We start from the raw sequence: 17,811 nt of genomic DNA on the forward strand, positions 1-17,811 counted from the left end.
GAGAATGCTAGTCAGAATAAGAACAGCTCAATAAGAAAGGAAATATTATATAACAACGGTCCTCAATGTACAGTTCGACAACGAAGGAGCTAACACAAGGCAAATAATTCGAAATAAGGACAAGTCTACTAAAATATAAGATATCTAACTTCTTTTAAGGCTGGGCAATTAAGAAAGCGATACAACACATTCAATTAGGGATAAGCAGCAAAAAGATGATCACAACCTCAATTAATGATGAACAATTACATAAGGGATAATTATAACTTCAACCCGTATTGACGTCAAATTTTGCAGGCAAGTTCCAAATAACATAACGGAACTGTTCCAACTCTGGAATCGCATTCTGACCCCGATATCAAAAATTCCACTTCTGGTTAAAATCTTCAAAAATTTGACTTTCGTCATTTCAAGCCTAAATCAGCTACAAACCTCAAATTCACAGTTCGGACACGCTCCTAAGTCCAAAATCACCACACGAAGTTGTTGCAATCATCTAAAACCTATTCCGGAGTTTTTTACACAAAAGTCAAATTCCTGTCAACTCTTACCGCTTAAGCTTCCAAAACTTGAATCCTTTTTCCGATTTGACTCCGAATCAACCGATAATTGAATTTGACCACGCACACAAGTAAATACTCATAATACGAAGCTACTCAGGTCCTTACGCCGCCGAACAAGACTTAAATTCTCAAAACGATCGGTCGGGTCGTTACATCCTTCCCCTCTTAAACAAACGTTCGTCCTCGAACGTGCCAAGAATCACCTTGAAGTCTTCAAATCACTGAATGCACATATCCGACATACATCCACGGGTGACCCACATCACCCCAATCCACATAAACCTGACGACACCATCTCAACTGTAATTTATCCCTTTTACCAACACCAATAAACCTTAGAGTCAAAATTCTCACCTTCTATTCATCTCCAAGAGACCCGATTCTAAATCCATACCCGGTATCAGTCTCAACTAGCTGTAACAACTCATGCCTACACCCACAAGGTACGACCACCCAACATGAAAAATAACATTTCTGATCACAATAGTTGCTCGTAATCAAAACCAGCATCGATAATTAGCCTCATTTCCGTTAGCAACCTGTTTTAAACCTCCATAATGCTGACAATGATACAAGCAACATGAAGACCTCATAACTATGCACCCGGATCAACAAGTCACATCTAACGCCACCAGTACACACCTCGTAAACTAAAACTCAATTAAGCACAAGTCGAAAAGGAATAAATATGAAAAGAGAAACACATAAGAGAAATATCAAACAAGACCAACAGGCACAACTCTCTATCAGTACCATCCTACGAATCAATTTAAAAGGAAAACTCAAAGTGTATGAACAAATCACAAGGATTTCATCTTGATATAACTTCCACCATGGCATGCATCCCAGCTCAAACATAACAAATCACATGGAATCGTGAGAGTCTCACCCTCATCTCTGAATCACAAGCCGAATACACATCATACCAATTGAAATCTTCCACCAACTCAAATCTGCCAATAAAATCACAACAATTACTGAACTCTCACCCCGGTAGAGTATCAAATCACAAATCGTAACCAAATTACTCAGGAATCATATCAAACCTACCATAATGGATAACATGAATTCACTTCTAGTCTCACAACCCTTAATAATGGATAAAAACAAACGATAGACACGGGCTACCACTCATAGAATCTCCCAACAGGGGCAAACACATAAACAGAATACTAAGTCATGAACTCACTCATAGGTGGAGCAACAATTAAGGGGACTCACCCCGATAACCAAAACCAAATCAAAATATGAATGGTGACCCTCTATAATAAATCAAAATCATACCTGTATGACATTATCTGGTGCAACGGCCACTAGTCTACTATATGAGACACATCAACGGGTCGGACCTTCCCCTCTTGGGTGCCCTCTACCCGGCTGAATACCCCACTGTGACACATCAGTCCGGAGTCTAAGATAATCTCTTACCCTGTGGCTAGTATCTCCACACTCGAAGCAACCTCTATGCTGGCGTGGCTGTGGAAACTGTGTAGTACCGGTACTCTGAGACCCATTAGCACCTGAAACACTGTGCGAAGCCTGACGTGCAAACTGAACTGGCTAACCCACAAAACCTCTACCATGTCGTACCCTGCCTCCAAAATAAGGACTAGTAGATCTCTTTGGTCTACGAGGCCTCCTCGCCTCCCTGTCCTCTCTCTCCTGACCTCGTCTGTCCTCTCTCTCCTGATCCCACATGCCCTTCTCTCGGCGAGCGATCCCTACCACCTGCTAAAACAAAACATCAGACTCTATTTCTCGAGCCATGCTGAACCGAATATCATGCCTTAGCCCCTCAATGAATCTAGGACACGCTCTCTAACTGTAGCAACCAAAGCATGTGCATGTCTGGCCAAATCACTGAATCTAACAGCATACTCTGAACTGACATAGTGCCCTGGCGCAGCTGCTCAAACTCTACGCGCCATGCATCTCAAAGGTACTGAGGTACAAACTCTTTCAGGAACATCTCTGAAAAACTGAACCCATATAAGTAAAACTGACTCGGCCGGGCTACCCAACTCATACGCCCGCCACCATTGATAAGCCGCTCCCCTGAGCTAGAACGTAACAAAAGCAACCCCACTGGTCTCCACAATACCCATAGTATGAAGAATACGGTGACACTCCTCCAGGAAACCCTGGGCATCATCTGTCGCCAATCCACTGAAAGTAGGAGGGTGGTACTTCTTGTACCTCTCAACTCTAAGCTGTTCTTTCTCAGATGGTGCTGCCCTAACCACGAGCTGAACTGGGACCACAGGTTGTGTCGCGATGACACCTGGAACCTGACCAACATGAACTCGCTGCTCTAGAGTGTAGGCGACGAGAGTCTGGGTTCCTCCCCCGGTCTGTGAAGTAGCTGGTGCAACCGGAATCAACCCCGTATGAGCCAATATACCAAACATGCTCAGGAACTGTGCTAAGATTTCTTGAAGTCCAGGGTTAACAGCAGGCGCCTCCGGTACCTGTCCCCCAACCGGAGTTACTGATGGCTCTTCAACTGTTGCTTTGGTGGATGCTCTAGCTGCGACGCGTGCTCCTCTTCGGCCTCTGCCCCTAGCGACATCTGCTCCGGGGGCAGCGTCATCAGTAACTGTAACTCGTGTCCTCATGGTCTGTGAGAGAATGGAATGATAAAAGCTTCAAACTTCGAGATCAATAAACTCACACGATAGGAATGAAGGAAGTGAAACTGTCCTAATAGTTCCGTAGCCTCTCGAAGATAAGTATAAATGTCTCCGTAATGATCCGCAAGACTCAACTAAACTCGCTTATGACTCGTAGCACCTATGAACCAAGAGCTCTGATACCAACGTGTCATGACCCAATTTTCCCTCCATTAGGTATCATGATGGCGCTTAGTCTTAGGGACTAGGTAAGCCTAACATTTACTGAATAACAATAATAATATAATAACATCTAATACAAAATTTACAATTCCCAAAAACGGCAGAACAAGTCATAAGCTCTACAGAGTTTATTACAATTTTCTAAATACAACCGTTTGAAATAAAGTAAATAGTGTGAATACAAATCAGAACGTGACTCCAAAGCATGCGAACGCAGCAGCAGGTTTACCTTAAGTCTCTACAGCAACAATCTGCACAGCTAGCTAATGATCAGCTGACTTTAAAATACCTAGATCTACACAAAAATGTGCAGAAGTATAGTACGAGTACACCACGGCGGTACCAAGCAAGTATCAAGACTAACCTCAGTAGAGTAGTGACGAGGAATAGTCAAGACACCTACTGGACTAAATAACCTGAACAAATGTAAGTATAGAAACAACAGAGTATGATATCTACATAAAGACAACGCGAAGTGGAAATTAATACGGTGATTGCAATAAGGAAGGAAAATAACAACTATTAGCGGAACACCATAATAATGACATAGAAGAATGAACGGAAACACAGCCTAAATCCGATAATCACATTTAAAGAAAGGACAAGTAACAACTCAACAAAATGATAGCTTTCACACCAGGTTTTAGTCAATAAACTCCACGAGGTACCGAACCTCATACTATTCACAACTCACGGGTTCCAATACCTGAACCATAACACTTGGCATTCAGTGCCCTCATTACACTTCATAACCGCACTGACGATTCACGTGCCAAATAGAGCCATTCTCATATAGAAGGCAAGTAAACAAGGGTGTTCATCTATACTCAACAATATCAATAAAACCTCTTAACCGATAAGAGTGTTCAACTATGTATATGCTTGTGCAAGTGTCCTAACATAGTTCATGCCCACTAGTAAGCACAGGAAAAGAAATGGACAACACATAGAATGTTTTCACACAACTTTCCACAAGATAAAGCTCACACAGGTAAGTGTACCACTACACAAACATCAATAACAAGAATACCCCTAAGCCATCACAAGTCATCACAAATCAATCCCTGACACAACCCACCTTGTCTCACCACGTGTGCAATAGTAAAGTAAATGCCCGCCTTGTCTCGCCACACGTGCATAATAATGTTCCCACCTTGTCTCGCCACATGCGCAACCCACAACACACACACACACACACACACACACACACACACATATATATATATATATATATATATATATATATATATATATATATATATATATATATATATATCGCCTTGTCATGCCGCATGTGAAAAAATCAATAGTAATAATAGCACGAAAGAAACCTCGTGCAACCCCATAACAACAACCACACGGCAGAAACCTCGTGCATCACAATAACAACAACCACATGGCAGAAACCTCGTGCATCACAATAACAACAACCGCATGGCAGAATCCTCGTGCATCACCACAATAAGTACAATAGCAACAATGACAACAATACAAGGTTACGACAATTAAGTCAACTCAAAAATTCCATAACTCAAAGAAACGGAGGAACTAATTCACAAGGAGTAGCCACAATAGAGAATGCTAGTCATAATAAGAACAACTCAGCAAGAAAGGAAATATTATGTAACAATGGTCTGCAATGTACAGTTCGGCAATGAGGGAGCTAACACAAGGCGAATAATTCCAAATAAGGACAAGTCAACTAAAATATAAGATATCTAACTTCTTTTAAGGTTGGAAAATTAAGAAAGAGATACAACAAATACAATTAGGGATAAGCAGCAGAAAGATGATCATAGCCTCAATTAAGGATGAACAATTACAGAAGGGATAATTATAACTACAAATAAAGATAAGCAGTTAGGAAAAATACAACATGGAAATAGAAGAGATAACAATTTCAGTTAAAGAACATATGAATCAAATGAACAACAAGAGTGGATCATGAAGCAATTAATTCTCATTAAAGCAGGTAGAAGTGAAACTGGTAATTAAGAAGCCTAATCATAACGAGAACAACTGCATATTCAATGAAATACAAGGACTAAGAACCCTAAAAGACCAATTTTCCATAAATAAGTCTGAACACGTACTCGTCACCTCGTGTACACGGACTACAATTAGCACAGAAGACTCAAATCCTAAGGTGTAGTTCCCCCATATGAAGTTAAGCAAGATACTTACCTTAAAAAAGACAGACCGACACTCAAAAATGAACTTCTCGGTGAAATGGCCTCCGGACGGCTCAAATCTAATCAAAATAACTTCAAAGCACATATAAAACTCATAAGAAACTATTCCGGGTCATAAAGCCTCAATCTTTATCAAAACCTAAAAATCGACCCAAAAGTCTACCCCCGGGCCCGCACCTCGGAACCTGACAAATTTCACAAACCCCGAACACCCATTCCGATACGGGTTCAACCATACTAAAATTATCAAGTTCCGATACCATTTCGTCCCTCAAATCATGATTTTTCATTTTGAAATTTTTCTTCAAAAACCTCCATTTTCCTCAACTCAAAATACAAATTAAATGATAAAAATAAGGATAAAATCATGGAATATAATAAATTCTAGGTGAAGAACACTTACCCAATCGATTTGCTTGAAAACCCACAAAGAAGCTCCCAAAACCGAGGTCTAAAACTCAAAATATGGAGAAAATGGCCAAACCCTCGACTTATATGATTCTGCCCAGGATTTCTGCATTTGCAGACAAGGAAACGCATTTGCGCTCTCGCATGTGCGAGAAATAGTTCGCATCTTCGAACGCAGATATCCAGGCCTGGATCCGCATTTGCGGAATTAAAGGCGCACCAACGGCCCCTCAGAAGCGCCAAAAGAAGCACAGAAGCGAGCTTCTTCGCAGATGCGATCGCTGGACCACAAAAGCGGCCTTCGAACCTGCGTGCTGGCCTCCGCAGAAGCGAGCGAGCCTCCAGGCCACCATGACTGCAGAAACGACCACGCTCACGTAGAAGCGGAGCCGCACCTGTGCTCCAAAGCGTCGCAGGTGCAAAAACACCAGAACTAGACTTGTTCAAAACCATGAAAACATCAAAAACTCGTCCGAAACACACCTGGGGTCACCTCTCGGAATCACATTCCGACCCCGATATCAAAAAGTCCACTTCCGGTCAAAATCTCCAAAAATTTGACTTTCGTCATTTCAAGCCTAAATTAGCTACAGACCTCAAATGCACAGTCCGGACACGCTCCTAAGTCAAAAATTACCAAACGAAGCTATTGCAATCATCCAAAACCCATTCCGGAGCCGTTTACATAAAAGTAAAATTCCAGTCAACTCTTACCGCTTAAGCTTCCAAAACTTGAATCCTTATTCCGATTTGACTTCGAATCATCCGATAATTGAATTTGACCACGCAAACAAGTCAATACTCATAATACGAAGCTACTCAGGTCCTTACACCACCGAACATGACTTAAATTCTCAAAATGACCAATCGGGTCGTTACAGAGGTGGAAGAAAAAGTGGTGAAGTTTGTGTAAGTAGGGCCACGACTATAAAAAAGGTGCTTGTTGGAGGCAACCCAACTCTAGTGTTATTTTATATTTTTTATTGTGTTATTTTTGTAGTGTTATTTTTGTATTTTATAGGAGTAGCAACATGGAATCAAGCCAGTAGGCGTGTGCAAAAGCGAGCAGGTAGTTGGAACTAAGTGTGAGGTGCCCACACAAAGGACTATATCTGGGAGAAGTTTGAGTATCCCGTGAGCTGTTAATACTTCGGCTTTTGGCCTACCAGGGAGTCTCTCTTACCCTCTTATTATTTATTGTATGCACTAAGGACAATGAATATTCTTAAGTGTAGAGTGTGGTGTCAGACTTTGATTTTTGTGGCATGTGCTTAATTGCTAGTGATATTTGTAATTAAATGATCACACTTATGGCCATTGTAATTATATAATTGTAGTCATTTTTTAGTAGATTAATCTCGTGTTTTCTTTAAACCACGAATCTTTTCCGAGATGCCATTTTCTTGAACTGGGTATTTTAGGTAGATTTTTTTTCAAACATTGCAAAGATTTGTGGACTTTGCCCAACAATGGATTACCTAGAGAGTTTTCTTGAGGGACTAAAGTCTAAAGAAAAATACAAAAAAATTTATTTTTTAACTGATAATGGAATGGGAAGAACTTGAACGTCTATGCTATTGACATGTTTTATATCGAGGCTTAGGTTCAGAGTATTTGAACTGAGTACTTTCGTCATGATCTTTATATTACATGCCTTGACAACATATGTGGCTTTCTTTTGACGCTTAAGCTCATATGCTGACTCCTGTGATTACTTCCTAATTGTTGGAATTGTTATGATGACTATGCTTAGTTGTTTAACTTGAGAGTCGGGCATAAGCCATCCGGAGTGAGTCATGTACATTGTGTGATGTGAGGTCTTGATTACATTTTGTGCTATCATGTGTTAGTCTAGAACTTTCCCCGTATTAGTCGAAGCGAAATAAGTAAGCTTTGTGAATCTAGGAGATAATGTAGGCGTTTCTTTGATTGTCCATTGAGCTAGTATGCCACCATAAATAAAATTATCCTTAGATAGCCCATTTGAGCCTATAAAACTTTTCTTTGGCATCCACATTACAAGTTGATTCCCTTTTTTGTTCTTAATCAAATCTTCTTGAACATTTACCTCCGAAATCACTTAAGTCTCTAGAAGAGTAAGGTGAAAGTTGATGTAGCTTTTGAGTGGAACCATAAAAAGGCCAAAAAGTGCACGTATGTTTTGAAAGATCATTAGCTGGGCAGCCTAAATGGAGAGAGTGTTGAAAAAAAAAAGGTCATAGAAAATACAAAAAGGAAAATACACCTCCTATTCCTCTTATCCGGGCTAGTGAAATGCAAAGTTGTGCTTAGAGAGAAAGGCCAAATTGTACATGGTTTCGTGGCATTGCTTGAATTGGTCATGAAGAGTGTGTAGTTGAAAGTTAAGTGTAGTTTATTAAAGTGCTCAGGAGGGTTAGTCACTATACCCAAATATATCCTACCTATCTCTTAGCCTACATTACAACCTGAAAAGATCTAATTGATCCTGGACTTTGCAAGCTTAGATTAGTAGAGACATACACTACGGGCAAGCCTATGGTACGACCTCGGGATGTACATGAATTTATTTGAGAGAGTGAGAGAATTCTTATGATTTTTATGTCCTTAAATTATACTTGAATGTATATTTTAGTGTGTGGACTAATTTCTATCTTTGATTTGTGGTGAGGGCACATGATTTACAAAGGATTGGTAAAGTCCAGGCGCTTTGAGTTGGCACAAGAAGTGAGTTATAGTAGGGAATGTATTGGAGTCATATTTTGAGGTTAAAATGTTAGAAGAGTCATACAAATATTTTAAATAGTCTTGGCATGGGTCTAATTTTGAAGAAAGATCTCAATAGTTCTTATGCTTGATTCTAAGCGTTGATATAAACCATTATCATTGGTGTGATACTCGAGTAAGTTTTGAAATGTGTTTCTTGCCTATGAGCTTAATGTTAAGTTGCTCAAGGATGACCAAGAGTTTAAGTGTGGGTGGTGATAAAGGATAAAAAGTGCATGTCTTGAGTGTGTTTGTGTATTAATTCTTGTGTGAGTTGTGGGAGTTCTGTCACCACTTCAATTTTCCTACGTAGGATGTCATGATGGCACCTAGTCCCTAAGACTAGGTAAGCCTAACATTCATGAAAAAATAACTGAAACAATAATTAAAGTCTCAAAAATCAGCAACTATATAAGATAAAAACTGCAACTCAGCATATACAACTCCCATAACCCGGCGAATACCACTCATAAGAAACTAAATAGTAGTATTGAATTGTCACGCCCCAAAACCGAGGAGCGCGACCGGCGCTCAACCGAGTGAACCCGACCGAGCAAGCCTATTAGATTTCACTCTACCCAAACTCATCCATGAATAGAGATAATACATATTATCATTAATTAGACGAAAATGTGTTCATGTATACAATACCAAATCATTTCCAATAGTTTCATCATTTTTAAAGTCTCAAATGGACAAGTAATACATCCACAACATAACATAGTTTGTCTTTCCCCAGAATCAATACACAACCCATATTATGTCTACAGAGCCTCGATAGATAATGAAGAGTACAATGATAATGCCAGCAACAAGGCCCCGGCTATACCTCAAACCGAATACACAAAGTACAAAAGATACATGACCCCGGGATGAAGTAGGGCTCACCAAGTTAGCTGGGAAGAAAGTGCACTGCTATCACTGATCAATATCTCCTGCTGTGGGACCACCTGCATCCATTGAAAGATGCAGCGCCCCCGGCAAAAGGGACGTTAGTACCGTCGAATAGCACTAGTATGTATAACTAAATATCCTCTCAATAGAATGACAAATAATACAAGCAGGATTATCATAATGTCAATGGAAGCCTTAATCAACATCAAACCTCAATTTAGGATCAAGACAGTGTTCAAATTAATTTACATATCTCACATTGGGAGATTTTTAGTATCGATATACCATTGTCCACAATACCAGTACCATTATTCACCATACTAATACCGCTATTCACAAAACTAGTACCACCGTACTCTTAGCACGGAGTTCGATCACGACCCGATCGACTAGGCTATCTCAGTAGAGACATCAACCACAATTTCTCTCAGTATCAATACCACCATCTTTAACACGGAGTCCGATCACGACCCAATCGGCTAGGCTATCCATTAGGGACATCGACCACAATCACAATTTCAATTACAATTTCCAGCACAATTACCACCATGTGTGCGGCATGGTGTCCGATCATGACCTGACCGGCTAGGATATCTTATTTAAGACATCAACCTTTTTATATCAATCATCGCATTTCATATTACTTTCACATCTTTTCATTTCATTGGCACTAATGGCCATAATTATAAGGTCATTCTTGGCACGTTGCCCATATTCAGTATTTCATGCTCACCTTATTAATTTCAAATACCATTATCATTATCAACAACAAATACAACTCAAATCAAGGTGTGTAGTACATATGTGAGCAATTTAGAGTCTAAGGCACATAGAGATATTTCACAAACTTTGGCATAATAGCCTTCATTTGAACTTGACTAAAAGTCGAAACATTATTAATGCACAACCCGTATTTTAACACATCCTCAATTGTTAACATAACATGAATAAAGCATTTAGAATGTTTGTTGAATATATATCTTTCAACCCAATCTTTCTCGGAAAGGCCAGTCTCATAATGAATCACTCGGGACTTACATAATTTATATGAATATCGTGGGATTCAATCCTAAGAGAAGAGTTTAGCCAACATACCTCACTTGAGCTTCCTTACACTCTAAATATTCCGAAATTCTTAGAAACTTCAATCTATTGTAGAAATATAACAAATTTAATCAAAATTAGGAAGATGATCATGGTTCGAGCTCATTTGAGCATTTTATCAAACATTAAGTGTGCATTAAGGTTCCAAGGTCCTTTTATGGAGAATTCCATCATCCCACAACCCAATCTTTACCATTTTCAGCTCAACAATCTTCCTACACCTTTTGATAACACATGCATATAAAATAAACAACTCTCATGCCCACAAATTATCTTGCTAGTTACCCATTTTCAGAAAATTTTGAAATTAGGGTTTAGGGTATAGAATCTTACCTCTAGGATGAATACCTAGTGAGCTTCCCTTCTTAATCTTCCAAAACTTGAGCAAGAATTGAAGAAAAATTATTGAAGAACACCTTCTCACTCTAGGGCACTCTCTCTCACTCTAGAATATCAGATTATGTCTCAAAAATAGCCCAAAGAGTGTATTTAACAAAATAGGATCGGGTTTTAAAAACCCAAAAATGGAGCTCCGGAATAAGGTATGCGATCGCATAACTGATATGCGGACCGCATATCGGTCGCATAATTGGTTACAAAATAGCCAAAAGAATTGTTTGTGTATGCGGTCACTATGCGATCCGCATAATTGTTATGCGGTCGCATAGTCGACCGCATAGTTGCTTCCAACTAACCCAAATTAACTGCCTCACTCTGCGGCCATTATGCGGTCCGCAGAGTGGTTCTGCGGTCACATAATGGACCGCAGAAGTGCACTTTTCCGCCAAAAATTTTTCTTTACTTTTCGATGCATTATTCAACCCAAAAATTCCGAATACGTAAGCCTAGTCCGGCACCATTAAATATTATTTTCTTTGCAAACTTTACTGGGTTTTACACTTAAGTACTTCAAAATTTTCCGGGGTGTTACATGAATAGTCCTATATATCAATGTCTATAAAATGATAAGGAAAACAAAATAATCTAGGTAGAGGGGGACTCTGAGGCTTGCGGACGCCGGCAGGTATACCTTGAAGTCTCCGAAGTAGGATCCCTTGCTAGTACCTGGGCTGGTAGGAGTTACCTGGATCTGCACAAAAAAATTTGCAGAAGCGTAGCATGAGTACACCACAACGGTACCCAGTAAGTGCCAAGCCTAACCTCGGTAGAGTAGTGACGAGGTCAAGTCAAGGCCTTACTGGATTAAATAAGAAAAAATGTACACGTGTATGGCAGTGTAGTAATGATAGCAATGAAATTGAAATAACAAATAACATATCAAGGTTAGCTACATGGAACGAAAGCAAATAGTGCAACACGGAGAAAACAAGGAATGGTATGCTAAGGAAAACAAAACAAAAAACATAAGTGAAGCAGTAGAGAAATACCAACAAGAGTCACTACCGAGGTACCGCCTCATAGTCTCAAATAACAAGTATAATTCACAATCATTCCTTATATCACCGCAGGATCCTTGCATTTAGTTTTTGAAAATTATTTTCCCTAAATAGCATTATGTGTTTTACCCTACCTTATCACACCGTATGACTTCTACTAGTTCCCCTACTATCCACGCGTATCAAGCCCACCTTATCTCACCGCATACATTTCAACCCCAAAACCTTGTACAACCGCATGCGTATCAATATCACAACATAATACAAATCGCACCTCAAGTGCCCAATATCACAACTTGTCAAAGAAATCGACAATAACAATGTTTTCAAAATAAAGAGCTCGTGGCTCAACCACAATATACACAAGAGTCTCAACAATAACAACTGAAAGTGAATAACTTAACAGAATAGTATTTCTCAACTTAACACTTTGCCTCAATATGAATCACAGTCTTTATAACTCAATACCGACTTCATCAACAAGATATTCCAAGAATATCAACCTCAAGTAAAGAATTCACGGTTAAATAATGAACAAGGATTAGAGGAAACAACAACTTCAACTACCCATGTAGGACAATTAACAAATAAGAAATAAGACAAGCAGAGCATGTGAAGATAGACTAGAAATGATGACTATAACATGTTAAGGCAACTCAATTAAGGAATGAAAGGAATCTACATAGCTAAAACCGGTAAATTTTCACATTTAGCCCGTGCACACACTCGTCACCTTGCGTACACAGCTTTCACACATCACAGTTATCACAAACAACACCAATCCTAAAGGGTAATTCCCCCACACAAAGTTAGGCAAGACACTTACCTCAAATCACGCTAACTCAATCCACTAGTAGGTCTTTATCTTGATTATCCAACTCTGAACGGCTCGAATCTAGCCAAACAAACTTCATACTATAAACATAAACTATAGGAAACTATTTCGAACAATAAAATTATGACCTTTGCAAAAAATAAAAAGTCAACTCAAAAGGTCAACTCGGGCCCACATCACAAAACCCGACCAAAACTATAAAATCCGAACACCCATTTGATAACGAGTCCAACCATACAAGAATTACTCAAATCCGACCTCAAATCGCTTTTCCAAATCCTAAAATTTTAGCCTAAGAAGTTTTCCAATTTTTTTCCAAAATTTTCAACTCAAATCACAAATTAAATGATGAATTAACAATAGATTCGTGTAATTTAACCAAAACTGAGTTAGGATTTCTTACCCCCAATATTTTCCTTGAAACACTCCCGAACAATCACCACAAACCGAGCTTTCTAGGTCCAAAAATGGATTATGAAATCAAACCCTCGAAATAGGCCTTTTCTGCCCAGCGATTTCGGCTTTGCGGGCCTTTAGTTGCATTTGCCACGCCGTACCTGCGGAAAAACCATCGCAGGTGTGGATTCCACTTAGGCCATCACTTTTCGCTTATGCGGAACAAACGTGTACCAGCGCATTTGCTTCTGTGGATAAAAGGTGCTTCTGCACACTCGCTCCTGCGGGTAAGGCCCACTTCTACGACAATAGACCAAGCCAGCCCTGTCTGTATCTGCGACCACTCCTCCGCACCTGCGGACTCGCGGATGAGGATATCTCCTCGCACCTGCGACCCCAGCTGGGCAAAGCCATCTTCACTTCTGCGATCAGCTCCTCGCTTTTGCATGTCCGCACCAGCGGCCAAACCCTCTGGAGGTGCGATGACACCAGAACATTAGTGGTTCAGCAATTGCACAGGTCCAAAATTATTCCGGATTCAATCCGAATCACACCCGGGGACCCCGTCCGAATATACCAACAAGTTCCAATACACATAACAGACCTAATCGAGGCAAAAAATCACATCAAACAACATCGATTCTACGAATCGCAACCCAATTCAAGCCTATGAAACTATGAACTTCCGAATTAAAAAAACTAATGTCGATTCATACCAAAACAACTCCGATTGACCTCAAACTTTACACACAAGTCATAAATGACATGGCATGCCTATTTTAACTTTTGAAATCAGAATCTGACCCCGATATTAATAAAGTCAACTCCCGATCAAACTTTTCGAACTTCCAAACCTTCAACTTCCTAACTTTTGCCAATTCACACCAAAACGACCTACGGACTTCCAAATCAACATCTAGACATGCTCTTAAATCCAAAACCACCATACGGAGCTATTGAAACCATCAAGACACACTTGTCTATACAAAAGCCAAATTACGGTCAACCCTTTCAACCTAAAGCTTCGCATTAGGGACTATATGTCCCATTTCACTCTGAAACTCCCCCAAAATCAAAACCCAGACACCCCAGCAAGTCCAGCAACCACAATATAACATATGGGAGGCAATAAATAGGGGATCGAGGCTAAAGTACTCAAAACGACCGGTCGGATCGTTACAAGTTCATATCAATTTTGAATTAAAAATATGCTCATTACATGTTTCTTATGTGTAAGAACAAACTTGCGGGGAAAAGGATCAACTGGGAGAAAAATTGGTGAAAAAAGAGCTGAAAAGTTCCGCACAACAAAGCGAGGTTCACTTTACCAGTCCGGGACCGGAGCAGAAGAAATCAGAAAAGTCCAGGACAGCGAAGCGAGGTTCATTTCGCTAGACTAGGACCGAAGCAGAAAAAATCAGCTTTTCCAATCCGAATTAGGAGAAGCCAAATTCGTCCCAACTAAACCCTAAACCATATAAATATGAGAGTTAGCCACTTTTTGAAGGGAGGGAAGTCTTTGGAGAGGCAAGAACACACTTGGAAGTAGAGAAAATTAATAACAGAGATCGAAAATCGTGGAATTCATCTTGAGTTCTTCTTTTTCCCTTCTATTATTGATTTTTATGTATTCTTGGGAATTAATTGAGATTGCTCATTCATTCTAGGGATATGGTTTTACATGAATGTTGATATTCGAATATTGATTTGACGAGTTGATTTATCATATTAGGTTATTTATTCATATCCTGAGCCTAATTATTTTACTGTCTAGCTAACAATGAAATACTATATATGAATCTTAAGTTGAACTTGAAAGAGGTAATTCTTGATTGCAATAGGATTGAATAGAACGCGATCTTGAACCTAGTCATTGGAGAATTAATTTGCGCATATGGATAGAAATATACCTATGTGCCGTGCTTAGCCAATTTGCAAGAGACTATTAATGTGTTCTATTTATCTCTAATCTCATAGGAATATAGGGGTTAGAATAGATTGAATATATAGACGAGTATAAGTTGTCAAATTTCTACTAGTATTATTGTCCTTGCTGGTTAATAATCCGGATAAATTAAATAAGTCAAGTTAATTGAAGATTCGACAGGATTGTTACATATCCATGACCCTGGAATATTATTTCTCATTGAATTCAACCTTTGGTGCTAAGTGTGATAGTTAATTAGTTCTTCTTTTAATCACAACTCTAGTTCGTAGAATTAATTTTTTTTAAAATCACTTTGAACTTGTTCTTGACTCGATAAATTAGAATTTGCTTGATATAGTTGATAATTAATCACAAGTCCCCGTGGGAACGATACTCTATTCACTCTTTATTACTTGATTGACCGTGTATACTTGCGTGTGCGATTTAGAGCAAGTTGCTCATTTCATACCTGAATATTAGAGTTGAAATCTCTTTTTATGTAACTATTAAAATTTGGTATTTTTACATAACAAATGAGATTCCTACGAACATTACTATTTTTATTTGACGTCTTAAAAATAAAATACCAAAATTAACCGAATTACCTATACAAAATAGATTAATCAAAGAATTGGTAAGGTATGAATTTCTAGAAATAACAGTTGAACCGAACCAGGTACCTACAGCTACTGCCCATTGGAAAAAATCGCAGAATAGAACCTTACGTTTTATCTTTAGAGATGACAGGTTTATTATACAATCAAAGGAGGAAGATACATATACAATGTTTATACTGCTCGAGATGTCTTTGTTCTCTGCCAAAATAAAAAAAAGAGTGAAATCAGCATCCGTGAAGTAAAAAATAAAAAAGGAAATTATTGCGGAAGAAAAATCAGAAACCAAAAATTGGAACCAAAACGAAGCTGTCGCTAAAAGGAGATATAAGTCTACTTGTGTCGGTGATTGGTGAACGACTGGAGGAGTGGCGGAGTAGCTGAGCAGTCGATCTCGAAGGCTGGACTGGCGGAGCAGTGGCGGTGAATGTCGAGAGAAAAGAGAGGGTCTAAGCTTTTTTTTCTCTTTTTAGCTTCAATGAAGGTGGAAGTTAAAAATCCTAAGGCATTTTTGGAGAAAATGACAAAACTAGTCCCTTGTGTTCGGGGTCGGTGTAAAATAGTCTTTTCAATATATATATTTGAGAGTCGTTGTAGTTCTTTATGTTTAGCAAAACTTAGCACTTTTAATCTTAGGATATATTTTTAACATGGAGGTATGTATATTTGATAGAATTAGCTTGTAAGTAGCATAAACTGTTTAAACTATAAAAAAAAAAAAAAAAAAAATCAGAGTCCGGACAAGCTACTTCTTATTAATTTTTCCCAATTTGTACCTTAGAAAAATCCTTAACCGTAAGATTTCAACAACAAAGAGTGCTACTTAGAGTGTTGATTCATTTCCTATTTCACATAATTAAGAAGCGAAAGGTATATATTAATTTCCTTGATTAGGATTTTTCTAAAGGTTCAAATGAGTCCGGGGAAGTTCATCATAATGATGGCGTAGTAATTGACTGGTATCCAATTGGTGATAGGATGTGAATTGACTATTTGCTGTGTGTGTGGGGGGGGGGGGGAGGGGGGGTTCTATGATTCTTTTCTCAAAGCAAGAACCTATAAGTTGACATGTACATAAAATTGGTATATTGGATTCTTTTCTCAAAGCAAGAACCTATAACTGGACATGTACATATAATTATGGCATATTGGATATGAAGTCCAAAAAGAATCACGCAAAAATAACAAATACACACATCAGAGTATACTTTAAATATATTGGTGTAACAAAAATTGCGTATAAAGGTAAATTAAAACTCTTCGGGAACTCGCCTGGGACGACGCACAAGTAAAACGGTCTAAGAGAGATGTGGGCTCTTATCTTATAAAATGCACGCGCAACACATGAGGCTCATCCCATTATTTTAGCTCACTCGAGTATAATTAGATTTGTAAATATCACGATCTAAAATTTAACTAGTCGTGATGACACCTAATCCAACCCGATAGGTAAGTCAATTAGTAACAATAATCCAATTCATAGAGATTTACTGCGAAATGTATAATATAGCTGAACTTCTATACAATGAATTCCCAAGGACTGGTAGTACAAATCACGAGTTTCTAAGATTTAGAGTTTACAAGCTGGAATGAAATAAATACATCATCTGTTTGAAATATACATGAACAAATTAATAATTCTAAAGCTACCAAGATCAAGAGGCAGCTATGACCGGAACGCAGGTACTTCTTCAATGTCAGCTCCCACTATACACATCAACATCAACATCCAAATTTGCACGCAAGGTGCAGAAGTGTAGTATGAATATAACCGACCTCATGTACTCAATAAGTTACAAACCTAACCTTAGGTTGAAAGTAGTGACGAGATGGGATAAAGGTCAGAGTCTAACATCAATAGCCAACAACAGCTCATAACAATAT

At 38.9% G+C, this 17,811-nt stretch overlaps 1 pseudogene; it reads right to left on the reverse strand.

The window, feature by feature from the left end:
* LOC142177138 (pentatricopeptide repeat-containing protein At2g48000-like) overlaps nt 1–3,178 on the reverse strand; it is a 64,728-nt pseudogene extending 61,550 nt beyond the window's left edge.
* Nucleotides 3,179–17,811: the final 14,633 nt, after the last annotated feature.

The sequence above is a fragment of the Nicotiana tabacum genome, chromosome 23 (assembly GCF_000715075.1).
Source record: "Nicotiana tabacum cultivar K326 chromosome 23, ASM71507v2, whole genome shotgun sequence".
NCBI classification, from domain to species: domain Eukaryota; kingdom Viridiplantae; phylum Streptophyta; class Magnoliopsida; order Solanales; family Solanaceae; genus Nicotiana; species Nicotiana tabacum.